The sequence below is a fragment of the Dipodomys spectabilis genome, unplaced genomic scaffold (genome assembly GCF_019054845.1).
Source record: "Dipodomys spectabilis isolate Male_0828 unplaced genomic scaffold, ASM1905484v1 ptg000234l, whole genome shotgun sequence".
NCBI classification, from domain to species: Eukaryota; Metazoa; Chordata; class Mammalia; order Rodentia; family Heteromyidae; genus Dipodomys; species Dipodomys spectabilis.
This window is the reverse complement of record NW_024870911.1, coordinates 1232840-1248666: the sequence shown is the minus strand read 5'-3', so window position 1 is coordinate 1248666 and position 15827 is coordinate 1232840.

Here is a 15827-nt window from a genome sequence, read left to right as displayed (position 1 = left end):
TCTCATTATGTAATGTCTCATCTGAATAGTTAAAATAGGTCTTGTATCATACTCAAAACAATGGTAAACATACATGGTAACCTAGAAACATGATTTAAAATGTTATCATCTTACATAATCAAAACATCATTTAAGTAAGTAAGCCAAGATGACTGCATATAGCTGCACCTATTAATCTATAAATTCAGATGAAAGTTCATTGTCTACCATGGTAAGAATACGAGTTTCTGATTAATTACTTCTTCAAGGTTATATTATTATGGTGGAGTTTTCAATTGATGGCCAAAGCTCCTTTGGATCTTTTGCAGAATATTGATGCAAAGTAGACTCTATTATTAAGTTTAAGGAGACTGCCCAGACTTGGAATGTTTTCATTCATTTTCATTGATAGAGTATGCATATTATAGAACCACAGGATATTATATCTACAAATTGCTGATGAAACTGTATCATATAAATTTAGCAGAAAGATTACAATAAAGTAGATTTGTCTCCACTGTATTGTCATTTATTATAATTGATTTATATTCTAATTTATTATATTATGGACTTACTTGTAATTCAGAATAGGTCTGATCTATTGGACTGTAAATGCCAAAGTAAATTTGTTTATACAATTGTCCCAATGTGATGATAATGATATTTTGTGTATGGGCATCATATTGTCAAAAAACTGGAAATACTTATTGATCCACTTTTGAATATATAAGCATTAGATGATTTAGTCAGTATCTAGCCAGTATGATTATGGGCACATAAAATCACAACCACAATATGATGTTGTAAATGTTAAGTAGAAAGGAGGCAACAATGCTCGATAGGAAATGTACTCATTACCTTGCTCATGTAGCTGTAACTCCTGTGTACAGTATTTTTACAATAAAAATGTACGAAAAAAGAAGGCATAGAATGGTATAGGAACACAGAAGACTTGTGTGGACAATGGATTTTGGGATTATACATGTCAAAATAGGGAATTATGTTAAGGAGCAATTGAAGTACTGTAAACAAAAGGCGATGAGGGCCTGGATCAATAACACAGTTTGAGAATAAATTGACATCACTTTTCAATGTCACAGTTTGGGATAAATTAATAGGCCATAAGTATCTATGGCTTATCTTTGTAGTTATATCCAATTACAGTTTAATGTAGAGTCTGAATTTAGATTAAATTTAAATTTAAACTAGATCTCAGGTATCACTGGTCTCATCCAATCTGTCTGATTTCTATCACTGTAGTCCTAGCTTTAGTCTATTACATCTCATATTTTGCTTTATGTGCTGGTATTAAGAAGTCAGATAGTGAGAAGGAAGGAATGAGAATTGAGGTGCATATTTATTTATCAGACATACATTCATTTCTAAAAGCTTTCTAAAGCCAGTTGGTGAAAAACGAATAATAATGATCATAAACTAGCAATCATCTTTCTTCTACCTTCCTTTTTTACCTCTCTAACTTTCTTTCTTCCCTCCTTATTGACTTAAAACATGTATATGAAACCAATTCCTTGTATTGATGTAGAGGTTGAAGTGTCATTAAACATAAAAAATTCCTTGTCCCTATGAAATTTTCATTCTAACAAAATGAGGGTGTGAGTGTAGAGCCTTTCTATGTAATTCCATGTACACTTTATAATTTGTTTTTACCAATAAGTTGATCAACTCCAAGGGGCATGATTACATAAATTGTTCAAGATCAGACTAAGGGCAGAGACAAGATTCCAACCTAGGTGAAACCTGACTCTAAAGCTCAAATGTATGACAGGAGAAATCAAGCTAAATTAGAGATATTCAGTGCTCAGTGTGAAGAATAGACATTTGGTAGATGATACTTAAGTCTAAATACAAATTAAGTATATTTTATCTAGAATAGAGTGCTAGGAACATTGGAAAGAATCTGGGGCAGTTAATGTGTGAGATGAAAATCCAAAAAATTGGTCAAAAGTTAGAGTTTGAATTTACTTAATATGATATTCTAGAAGAGTTTTAAAATATTCTAACAAGACCATCTCAAGTCTTCTCATAAGCAAAAAACCAAAGTGGTCAATTGATGCAAATTGCCTATAAACTATTTTTTGCAAAGTGCAGAGGGACCTAATGGTATGGTAGTACCATGACTGCCTCTGCCTCAGCCAAGCCCAGGCACAGGAAACAGCATGTGAAGCTACATAATGATGAATGAACTTGAATTCCATAGGAGGGAAGGACAAGAAAAAGGAGAACTGCAGGAGAGACAGTCACAGAGATAGAAGACTAAGAATGAAGGATCTTACAACCTTGCTTAGGATTTCACTGGTAGTTGTCATTTAGATCCTGTATTAAATACCCCGACTCTCTGTTCAAGGTTCAGATTTGAAAAGGAATGAATCACAGATAGGACTTGGAGAGCTCAGGGAGTGGGTAAAACAGAAGAGATAACAATGCTCAGGCTCCTGCCAAACTGATTCCCACAGTATAGCCACACCCTGCTTGCATTTCATTTCTATCTTGAAAGTGGAGTTTGAGCAGACTGGGAGTGGAAGGTCAAACTGAGTACCCTGTAAAAATTTTGTTTTGATCTCTTTCCATTTTGTGCCTGGGCAGAAAAAATGGAAGATCAGCACGAAAATCAGTTATGCTGCTGATACGGAATTTAAAAGGAATTCTACCAATTATTTCCCTTCTAGAATATTAAGGGATATTTCTGCCAGCACAAAGGCTGATATAGTAATGCTATCCTGATTCGAACTTTAAGAGGAATTAACCATATATAAAATAAGTCACAAAGAACACAGTTTATAAATAAATAGTTCTTTCTTAAAAGTACTCTGCTTTAAAGGGCAGATTGAAAGTGAATTTTTTTCCTTCTCCATTTTCTATATTAAAAAGCAATTCGTAAAGAAGTTGTAAATATTCTATATGGAAAACACATGTTGTTGTTGTTATTATATGGTACTGTGCTTGCTCTGCCATATATTACTATCATATGATTCTATTCTGTGTTTCTGGGTAGATGACCACATTTAGACATTCTTAAGTTTGACCACAAATATCATGTGTTTTCTCTTATTCTTGATACCCCTAAGTAGTTTGATTGGCCTTTCACTATTACAAAGAATAGTCAAAAGTTCTTGAAGTAGTTTATTTATAAGTATATAAATATATGTTTATGGTTTTATTATTTTAGGCATGAGTAGCCAGAGAGAGAAGAGTAAATTAAGAGTCAAGATCATTATTACATTTGTGCATTAGACCCAATCATCAGTCCAAAATTCACTCAGAACCTTCAACAAACTGTGAAAGCTTTAACCTTGTCCTACATGCCTACATTCAAACTCATGGTTTTGAATGAGTGTAGTGCTCAAATCTCTCAAAACACATACCATGATTTCTATTCATTATTCAATAGATAATAGCAATGTGTTGAAACTCATAGTAGGGACAGTGATGACTGTATCAGTTGTCTAATTTCACTGGTACTACTGACTTGATTTTCTTTTACTTCTCTGGAAGCTGCAGGGGAACTGGATGATAGTCTTTAGATAGCTCTTAAAAGCATTACTTTTTTTTTTGTAAAGGGACTGCTTTCCTGGGCTTCCTCTTTTAATATATTCCAGTACTGAGTATTTCCTCTTCTGGGGCATTATCCCAGAATGTAAATGTCTGTCACAATCTCCTGGCATCGCTAAAGGTTAAATCCTTGGGTCATTACCACTCTCACACATGCTCTCTAATCTCAGATAAGAAAGTTATGTACTCCTTTTTATCTCTTATTACCATTTTCCCAAAACTTTCACAGCATCCTTAAAACTTCACCAATTGCCAACATATTCTTTTCCTTTCAATCAACTAACAATTCCATATACTCTCCTGTTGTACTGAATCTTTCCATTATCCACCACTTTTTTTGCTTGCTAAACAGTTAGTCTCCTTCTAATGGGCATTTGTATAATCTTGGACATATAATTTCATGCCACTTCAAGCAAGAGCTATACCTGTTTCAAAGAATTCACTAATTATCTTTTGAAAAGTACTTACTGCATTTATTAGGTAAGGGATATGTTAGGCATTTGGAAAATAATGAAGATATAAGACAAATGAGTCATCTGCCCTACTGGGAGTTTATGACCTATAACAGGTGTTGGAAAACTATAGCTTGTAGGTCAAATTTGGCTCACCATCTGGTTTTGAATGTAAAGTTTTATTGAACACAGCCATGTCTATGCATTAACATATTGTCTGTGATTATTTTTATGCTATAAGGGCAGCATTAGATAGTTGCAACTTCTGCTCTGGCCTGAAATGCCCCAAATACTATTTCACTTTATTCCTAGTCTAGAAGTATCCCTCAAATATCCAGAATGAAATATTAATTTAAAATGTTTTAATATGCTGGGTGCCCATGGCTCATGCCTGTAATTCTAGCTACTCAGGATCTGAGATCTGAGGATCGCGGTTCACAGCCAGCCTGGGCAGGAAAGTCTATAAGACTCTTATCTCCAATAAAGCACTAGAAAGCTGGAAGTGGTGCTGTGGCTCAAGTGGTAGAGCTCTGGCCTTGAGCTGAAGAGTGCAGGGACAGCACTCAAGCCCAGAGTTCAAGCCCTATGACTGACAAAAACAAAAAAACAAAACAAAAAAAACCCAAAAAAATGTTTTAATGTATCTATTACTATGGACAGATACTTCTATAGATTGTGAAAGAAATGACATACTGGGGAAAAAATATCCAATACTCAATCTTAGTTTCTCTTGGTAGATGGATGATAGTTTGCACACCAGTATTCATCACTAGAACACTAGTGCCAGCCTTTAAAAGAAGGCAGAAAGCAAGCAAGTAATAACAATTTTTTATCATATGTCAAATTTTACCAAGAATTATGATGAAGCATTATAAAATGATATAAGAACTAGTTGGAGTGGAGATCAAGATGGGAATGCTAAAATGGGGTTAAAGTGTGAATGTAGCTGGTTGCTGTGGTGTGCACCTGCAATCTCAGCTACTTAGATGAGTGAGTTGAGACCAGCTTGACCTAAATAGTGAGACCTCATCTCAAAAAACTGTGTAACCATTTTCTCTCTGTGTGGCTTTACATCACTTTCCCTTTGTGCCTGTTTGTGTCTTCACAAGACTTGCTCCATCTGTGTGTTTTCCTCTCCTCGTATTTTCAGTCATGTTGGATGAAAGCCCACCGAAATGACCTTGTTCTAAGTTGATTAAATCTGTAAAGATTCTATTTCCAAATAAGGTAATATGTAGACACTGAAGGGGTTAGGACTTCAGCATATCTTTTTCTGGAAAGGTTGCAATAATTTAACTTAGAACAGGTTCCAACATGATATTTACATTTCAGTTGGCAAAAGCAGTAAAGAGAGATTATTCCTCTTTCTTCAAGGATACTTTCTAAATGGTATGCAGAAGATTCTGCTTATGCTATCCATACCATGGCACAAGGAAGTTGGTGTATTTTAGTTTTTTCATGAAGAGAGAAGGAAAGCATCTATTTTAGTTGATAGCAGGTACTACCTCCATTTGCTTAAAGTTGCAAAGTTACACTTAGTAATTTCTCCGAGTTATTGGATTGCAACATTTGCACTCTCACAGGGAGCTATGTAGTCAGTTTTAGGCCTAGAAAGACATAGCAAACTTTCAGGAAGTTTCTGACAAGCCACTAAAATAGTGCAGTGAGGAAATAGGATTAGAATCAGATTGTAGGTTGGGAGGGTGTGGCTTAAGTGGTAGAACTTTATAGACGTTTGCTGTATACAAATCTAAGAAAGAATTCTAAAATAGAAAAAGGGAAGAAGGCAGGAGAGGGGAAAAAACATGGCTATCTGGATATAATCTAGAGTAAGGAAAAGCTTGAGGAAAATGGGTATACTTTTAATGTCCTTTTAAGTACATTGTTTTAAGACAATGTTTATTACTATTTACTCTTATCCATTCTGTTATGATTCATAGTTATGCTGCACAGTTGGAATAGTTGTTTGTGGGAGCAATTAGTTTTCAGCCAGTCTAGTCAGGAAAGACAGTATCATGTGTTCTGAAGTCATGGCAGGTATTATAGTTTCAATTAACCCAGAGCAGCCCAAGGGACTCCTTTTCTGTTGTATAGGTAATGGATTCAGCTTATCTAACAAACATGATAACAAATTGAGCCTGCTATTATTAGCCTTCTACTGTCCATGTTTTAAAATCTTTAGCTGGTACACATTGGCCACCTACCAAATGACATTTCTTGGACTTAATTGAAGTCAGGTATAATTTGATCAAGTATCAACTAAATTGATGTGAATACAGTGACGTGTACACCTTCTGGTGATGTCTGTGAAAGGAAATTATGTCTTTTTTCTTTTCCTTTTACCTAGGGAGTGTACTTGGTGGTGAATCTTCTCTGTTTGGGGGCAACTACTGAGGATAGCATAGAAATAATGTCATGTGAGCCTAAGTCCCCACTATCATGGAATTGTTGTTTGGGCCCACTTTTCGTAAACTTGTATTGCTACTGAAAGAGGAAGCATTTAAACACTGAAATTTTGGGCTTGATTATAGTCACTGAATTTGTATCCTACAAACATAAAAGTGGGCACTGACTGAGTCAGGAAGTGGCTATAGAAACAGGTTTACCAAAACCAGTATAGCTATTATGTAGTAAGAAAATTCTTGAACAACTGTTATTTATAGTTACTTGGAAAACAGACCAGGTTTAAAGTTAAGAGAAATGGTTAAAAAAAAACCCTCCACAATTATAGGCTGTATTGGATACTTCTTTGCATATCTTAACAAAGTTTTCAAGATAGATGTGGGCTGGATTGAGCCATCTTGCAAAAAACGGAAGAGAATACAATTTTCATAGGATTAACAGCAACTAGCAATCTAAATTGAGAAATTGAGTAATTTAAGAAGGAAGATTGAAAGAACCAACTACCTGTTCAGGGCAAACAAGAAGAAAGAAGAGTGGCAAGAATGCTGTCTTAGTCCCTCACTTCTACTGACTCTTCCAAAACAAGTCCAAATAAAACTTATAATGGTTTCAAATAATTTTTCTTCAGTGAGTATTTCATGATGGCATCTTTAAAAAATTGAAGTATTTTTGATTGGAATAAACAATCTAAATAAAATGAATTGTCATTCCATGCAAATATAGTTTTAAATGAATTTCATCTGAAGATTTTTCAATCAAATATGTACATCCCTGTTTTAAAAGATTTCTCAGGTGATTCTTGGACAGAAATATCTTTCAGGTAGTCAGTATTAAATATTTAAGTTTATTCCTTCTGAAAATTGATAAGAATTTTTCCTGTAACCAAGAGTTATTGTATTTCCCTTTAGCTGTCTTTACTTTTGCCGGTCTTCCTCCTGACTACAAAAAGTCTACTACTTCTCTTCCAATTCCAATCTTATATTGCAAATGTGCTATACTTTATGATATTTGCAATAAAGAAGGACTAATAATATTGATAACCAGATAACGTCTAATTAGGATACCTAGACCTTTGGGTCATAGGAAAAATACATTTAATTTCAACTTTGATACTTTTCGTCATTGAAAATAAGTATGGTTAAATGATGGAAGTGACTAATATGAGGCTGGGAGCACAAAATTATTATATTAATATATAATTATATAAGGAAATTGAAAATGAAGTATGAATTTACAGAAGAAATATAACTATTTGATAAAAACTTGTTCACATTTTAGAGAGTGAATGTTAATTTTTACATTCACTATACATACATACATATTTTTACACTTTATAAACACTATGTTATTTACATTCCTCTTGGGACATTTAAAGGAATTATATAACTATAGAATATTTGGAGTGTCAAAATACAAAATATATTGAAATTCTTTTTTCTTTTATGTAAATTTATGAGAAAAATAAGAAGTATTTAAGTATTCTTTAATTGTATACTCAAGCAAAAATGTTTTAAGATAGCATTTCTATTCCCCATTGCAACTAGATTATTTCTCTTAAATCCTTTCTATTTATAGAATTATGGATTTATTGTTGCTCCTGAGTAAATGATGCCCTGTTTAGATTTTCTGGTGACTTCTGGATGTTGTATGTTGTCTAGGGAGGCAAGTGAAATCAGCAGGAATTTGTCTGCATAAGTGTAGAGAAGGTTAGTTAGACTTGAGTATAATGAATTGGCCTTTCAGTTTAAGTATAAACATAGCATTAGGTTATTTGAGGTGAAGGAACATGTGGAAACAATAACAATGTATGTTTTTTTTCTTTTGATGAGGTCTTCCTTTTTTTTTAGAAAAGGTTGAAAACTACTTTTGCATTCCTTCCATATTTTATACTGTTACATGGAGATAATCCTGCTGAAACAATGTTACTCTACATGCTTTTCTTGTATCCAAAGCAAATACTAGTTTCCAGTCTTTTGTATTTTTTTTTTCCCAGTAGGACTGTAGAGTACCCTATTATGAACTGCATTCATTCTGCTATAGCTAGAAGGCTTGGCAAGTACTTTCTAAGGAAACGTTGTGTACCTTATTAGGTTCATAGTTTTTTTTTAAACAAAAGGTACTGAGAAAAACATGTCAAAGGAATGTTTTTAAAATATTTTATCTTAATTTTCCAATAAGAAAACAAAGATAGATCTGATTTGCACATTAATCACATTTTTACAATGTGGGAAAATGGGGACTCAATGTAATGTTAATACAACTTTACTTTCTAATTTCCTCTTTGCTATACTGTATATTGCTTCTTGAAAAGCCACCTGTGAAAATGCTAACAAAATATGATAACTTATCTTCTGTTTGGATATATTGATTTCCCTTTTTTTGGTGAAATTAGAGCAATGAAACTCACAATAGTTTTGCCAGTGAATTTGGACACTCAGTTGGAAATCATCAAATCCTTGTGATAATTCTTCTGGGGTCTCTTTTTTTCCATAACAATTATGATCTATTTGCTCCCTTATAAGATATATATTACCACTACCATCAGCACCAACATTCCTTGGCTGCCTTAAAAGATTGTTAACAGCCAGCAGAATTGTTCTCTGTGCATCTCTTCCAAAATTCATTTTTTTGGAGGCGGATTGCCAAAACCTTTTCTTTATATTATGCCTTCATTTTTCATTCTCTAATCAAAGATAGTAGCAGATATTTGTGGATTACTAAAACACTGAATAATCTTGTGTCTGTTGGAAATTTAACACTTGCTTTTCTTCTTTATTCTCATTTCCTATTGAGTGTAGGAAGAGTCCTTGAGTTTAAAACCCAAACATCCACAATTTGGGCATTTGGATTAAGGAACTAATATAGACCATGAAATGAATAGATATTACCAATTAAAATTTCTGATGTCTGCAACTTGCAATTTCTGCAGAAGAAATCTCAAAAAGATCATGTTTTCTCAAAAGTGAAAAGGATGTTTTTATCTGTTGTTACTATGTAATCATTTTTAGAAGAAGAGATGGCTTCCTGATTTCCTCTTCCTTCACAAAGGTGGTTGCATTCCCAGCTCCTAGTTAAAAAACAAATAAATTCAATCATAAGTAGAGAATAAATTTCCATCTAAGCCTGACTAAGTTCCTGAGAGAAACTATGATTGGCTCAGCTCAGGTTGGAAGGAGAACAGGCTGTAATTTCTGGTTTAATCAATCAAGTACAGTGGAAGTGGATTGTTGCATAAAACTAAAAGAAAGGAAAGGTGGGCACTCATGCCTGTAATCCTAGCTATTCAGGAGGTTGAGATCTGAGGATAGAGGTTTGAAGCTAGCCCAGGCAGAAAAATCCCTGTGAGACTCTTAATTTCCAATTAACCACTCAAAAAATCAGAAGTGGTACTCTAGCTCAAGTGGTAGAGAAGTAGCCTTGAGCACAGAGGCTAAGGGACAGTTCAAGCCATACAACTGACAAAAAAAGTAAATAAATAAAATGCTGAAATAAGGATACAGGTTGACCCATTGTAACAATGAGATGTACAAAACACTATTTTGAAAATGAACTTTACAGCTTTGTGGGGGAGGGAGGAGTTAGGGAGGTGGAGAGGAAAGGGATGGTAGGGGAAAAACAAAGGAGGAGGTAACAATGCTTGATAGGAACTATATTCATTACCTTACTCATGTAACTGTAACCCCTCTGTACAGTATTTCTACAATAAAAACCATATATAAATAAATTAAAAAAGAACTAGTAAAACTCTTCAAAGCACCAAGAAAAAAGTAAATAAATAATTTTTAAAAATAAATAAAAGGAAGAAGACATCTGTGGGGTAGCATGGACAATTCCCATGCCCAGGGAAGGTGAGACTTTAGGAGCTTTTTGTTTTCTCATGAATTTTGAGGAAGGGGAGGGATTAGTATCTAAATTCTCTTAGGTTACAACCTGAAGAATAAAATACCAGTAAAAAATCATGGCACTGACTATAAATCTATTAGTAAACCCAACAGATAGTAAAAGGCAAAAAATTATACTTGGGCATATGATAAATTAAATAGCAGTCTAAACCAAAGAAGAATATTCTCAGGAAGAGATCATAAGAGCTCAATAGCTATGTACATATTATCATGTGAAATGATGCTTATTGAAATGAACTCCAAGAAGTGGAATCAAGAGGTTTTTTTCATTTACTTTTTGCAGTTCTTTTTAAAATTTTATCGTCAAGGTGTGATGTATAGAGGGGTTACAGTTATATATATATATAAGGTAGTGAATACATTTTTTTCTATTTTCTTCTATTTTGTTGCTGGTTTTGATTTTTTTATCTTTTGTCCTGTATGTAAGTTTTTCTGATTTGGGAAGGGGAAAGCACAGAAATGGTAGAACAAAGGGTGAGTGAATTCAGCAGTGAAACTCACTAGACACCATTTTGGAAATGAACTGTACAATTTGGTGTGGGGGGAAGGGGAGGAAGGGACAAAACCTTGGAGAAAATGAGGGAGGGGATGACACTGTTCAAAAAGAAATATACTCAGTACCTGGCTTATATAACATCTCTGTACATCACTTTTCAATAACAATAAAAAGTAAAGAAAAAAGTCATGGCATTGGGGTTGAAGATGTGGCTCACAGTACTAGCCAATTAGCACATGTTGAGTTTCAAGTTCAAGTTCTAGTCTTGGACCTAAAAAAAGCATTATAGAATTTATGTTTCTGTTGTTTAAATCATTGTTCTCAGTTTTGGAGGAAGTAAGAGGAAAGATCAGGCTCACATATTAGTGTTACTAAATATCACTTTATATTTAAGTAAGCGTTAGTAACTAGTAGCAGGCACTGACGTGTCATAGCTGATACCTTTTTAGTGTTTCTAAGCCTGTACTCCTTTGAGGGGAGGGAGAGAGGAGTGTTTCTTATTTCCATTTCCTATAATCTTTCTGCCCCATGACTTCTCTGATTTTATGAGGATCTCTTGATTCAAAACCAGTTTGGGCAGAAAAGTCTGTTAGACTCCATGTCGAAAATAATCAGAAAAAAGCTGGACTGGAAGTATGGCTCAAGTGATAGAGTGCCAGAAAGCAAGGCAAAGAAACTAAGGCTCTGAGTTCAAAACCCTATACTAGCAAATAGATCTATAAATGATTTTGAATGATGGAAGGATTCTGATTTTAAAAATGTATATATATATATATATATATGTGGACTAATTAAATTGCAACCCTCTTGGATAACCATTTGAACATTAAAAAATAAAAAGAATTGAGAGTCAAATATCTTTTGCTGTTTAGTTGTTGAAGTTAATGTGTATGTTAGCTAATAGCTCAAATGAATAAACGTTTTGTATGTGTGAGCTGGTCCACCAAACTTCAGCTTTTACCTGAAGTTTAGCCATGTAATCAGAAATGGATTTTCCATTTATTTTTACTAGTAATATTTCTTAAACAACTTTATAATGAAATATCCTACAAGATAATTTGGAGACTTTTTCAGTGTGTTATTTTTACATTGGCACACTTTCCTTAGTGTATATAAGAGGGGTCAGTGTATTGCACAAATTGTTTAGTTTATTGGCATAAAATTGCTCCTTTTTCCTTTTGATGTCTACAAGACTTCTACAATAATTTCTATTATTTATAGTTTTTGTTCTTTCTTTACAGTTCCTAATCATTCAGTATAAGTGGGTTCATTAATTTGTTAGCCTTTGTAAAGAACTGCTTTTATTACGTTTTCTATTGTTAGCTAGTTCATTGATTTCTTCTTTTCTTTTCTTTCTTCAGATTTTTTTTTTTTTTGGTCTGGTCGTGGGGCCTGAACTTGGCCTGGGCACTGTCCCTTAGCTCTTCAGCTCAAGGCTAGCGCTCTACCACCTGAGCCACAGCGCCACTTCCAGCTTTTTTGCTTTTTGCTTATGTGGTGCTGAGGAATCGAACCCAGGGCCTCATGCATGCAAGGCAAGCGCTATACCACTGAGCCACCTTCCCAGCCCTTCAGATTTTCTTTCCTGTTGTTTTTATATTTGTCTGAAGTGATTTTATACATTACTTATTTTCTAATATAAACATTTAACACTGTATATTTCCAAATAAGTGCAAATATTCTATGATACATATTTCCTTGACACTCAGTTTTGAAACATAACACCATTAAAATATTGAATTCTCCTTGTTATTATTATTTGTGGTATTTATTTATTATTTACTTTTTGAAATATGATCTCATTATGTAGTTCAAACTGTCCTCAAACTTCCAATCCTCCTGCCTCTGCCTTCTCAGTGCCAGGATTACAGATGTTTAGCAAGCTCAGGCATTGTCATTGTTTGTTTTATATTTTTCTAATGTCTTTTTCACTTTCTTTTCTGAGGATACAAGTAATTTAAAAGTATGCCATATGATTTCCAATATTTTGTATTTTTTGTTTTATTTTTATTGGATTGTTACCATCATGTCTCAGTTTTCTGTGTCCCTGAACTTTTTTTTGCTCAAGGCTAAAGTTCTACTTGAGCCACAGCTGCACTTTTGGCCTTTTTGGTGGTTAATTGGTGAGGTGACAAGAGTCTCATGGGCTTTCCTGCCCAAGCTATCTTTGAACTCCAAATCCTCAGGTCTCTGCTTCCTGAGCAGCTAAGATTAAAGGTAGGAGTCCCTGGAACCTGGCTAAAATTTCCACACTTTTGGTGCTAAGTTCTGGAATTTCTAAACCTCTATCTCACTTCCGTGGCAACTTCAGAGTTTGGATTTAGAGGAGATATCTTTGTTCTTTTACCACATTTTCTGGAAAAACTAGTAGATTCTAAGATAGATAAATCATTTTGCTGTGTACCTAATATTTTCTAATGTTAGCAAAGAAATGATAGAAAGAGAAAGGAAGAAAAAGGAAGGAAAGAAGAAAGGAAGGAAGGAAGAATAGAGATAGATAGATAGATAGATAGATAGATAGATGGATGGATGGATGGATGGATGGATGGATGGATGGATGGATGGATGATGGATGGGTGGATGGATGGGTGGGTGGGTGGGTGGGTGGGTGGATGGATGGATGGATAGATAGACAGACAAGACAGACAGACAGACAGACAGACAGACAGACAGACAGACAGACAGATGGATGCTGATAGTCCTCCCATCAAGGTGTTTTTGTTTCTTCTCCTTCTTGCTAAACTTTAATGTAGTCAAATGACTTGCTTTAGATAAGGAACCCTGAGCCCACATCTATGTATCACTTCTGATGGAAATCCTAAAAGCTAGCTTGCCATTTTCTCCTTTATTATCTGCCATGATATGTACTATACTCATGTTCTGGATCAAGGATTAAAATTTCCTTCCTTCCTTTCCTTCCCTTCCCTTCCCTCTGTCCCTCCCTCCCTTCTCTCCTTCCTCTCTCCCTCCCTCCCTCCTTCCTTCTTTCCTTCCTCTTTCTTTTTCTCCTTTTTTTTTTTTTTTTTGTAAAATCTGGTAATATTTTAGGTTTTGTAGACCCCTCTATTGCAACTAACTACTCAGCAGTTTTCTTTCTTTCTTTCTTTCTTTCTTTCTTTCTTTCTTTCTTTCTTTCTTTCTTTCTTTCTTTCTTTCTTTCTTTCTTTCTTTCTTTCTTTCTTTCTTTCTTTCTTTCTTTCTTTCGTTCTTTCTTCTTGGGTCTGGTCGTGGGGCCTGAACTCTGGGCCTGAGCACTGTCCCTCAGCTCTTTAGCTCAAGGCTAGCACTCTACCACTTGAGCCACAGCGCCAATTCCAGCTTTTTTCTTTTTGCTTATGTGGTGCTGAGGAATCGAACCCAGGGCCTCGTGCATGCAAGGCAAGCGCTCTACCACTGAACCACCTTCCCAGCCTACTCAGCAGTTTTCTATATGATAGTACAAATGAGCCACAGGCAATATATAAATGATTGTGCATTTCTGTGCTCTAGTAACACATCTTTTATGGACTCTGAAACTTTAGTTTCATATAATTTTCACATGTCACAAAATATTATTCTGTTAAAAATGTGTTGACTCTTTAAAAAATATAAAAATCATTCTTACTCCTGGGTCAGAAAAAATCAGGCAGCAAGCCAGTTTGTTCCACAGGCCAGAGCCTTTTCTACAGAGAAGCAACTTCAAAAACCTAATTCCCACAGGGAGGTAGCACTGAGCAAAATCTCCAGCTGACCCACAAAGGATATCCGGTGCATGGAAGAAAAAAAGAAAAAGAAAACTTATTATTTTAAGAAACAAGAGTTGTTTATTAAAATTGTACCATAAAACCCACCGAATCTTCTACACGAATTCTGTATTTATGTAAAAAGTAAGGAATGAATAACTAGAAGAAAAATTTCAGTGGAAAGTGAGAAAAGGTCTGGAGGAGCTTAAACTGAAAGTTAACTCATTAAAATTCAAATCTGAAGTTTTCCCATTTTTTTCCTTTGAACTTCTGATCTTCAAATCCTGAATATCTGCCTATTTACACATTTATAATAAGATGATCTCTTTACAGGGTGCTTGAATGTTGACCCTTTCAAATAATAATAATGATTAGTAGTAGTAGTAGTAGTAGTAGTAGTAATATCACTGCAAGATTTTTAAAGTAGATCTGAAAACTGTATGAAAGGCCAAAATAAGGAGCCCTGTTAAAAGACATTCCATCAACAAAAAAATCTTTTCTCTCTCTGCCATGGCAATTCCAAAATAGTAAAGAATATGTAATATGCAGTATCCTTATGTGAACTAGGATGCTGAGAATCATGCAGCCAGAAAATGTCTATTTTGATGGCAAGAACCAGCAGATAGATTCTGGAAAGAGATTGTTCTTATTCGGTAGCACTTATTGAACCTTTCCAATTGGTAGTGGCAGAATTCCAGAGATAATTTGTACATTCTTTCTCCAGTGGCTTGTAACTGTGTAGTTGCTTTGCCCATTTTTGTAATTGTTGTGGCCCTAGTTTGTATGTAGTGGATGTGTGTTAAATAATCCTTCACTGAATGTGCCAGGGGAGGAACAAGGTGAGATGTTTGTGGTGATACAAGTTACACTTGCAGAGTCTCTTGCCTTGGAAATGTTGTGGGTGAAACAGTCCTTATTTGATCATTTTTGGGGTGAGGAAAATGAAAATAAGTCATGTGCAGAATCTCTAACTGCCTCAGGATTGCTAAGTGGGAGAAGAAACACTTTGGAAAACTTACAGTTTATTCTTACAAAACAATGTAGCTTCTAAGAAGTTGAAAACATTTGGAGAAAGTACAGAAATGAAAAGCATTGTTGTGTGAAGTTCAAACTCTGAGGGGGAAAAACTGTGTTCTATAAAAGGCTCAGACTTTACTTTTTGCCTTGGAAATCCTCTGGGCTACAATATGATTTGTTTAAAATATGGCACTTAAATATTTAAATGTAGCAGGCCCTATGTGTTTGGTTTCTTTGTTTAACTGGTACATAGTTTCCCAACTATGTAGTGACTGGTGTGAGGCTG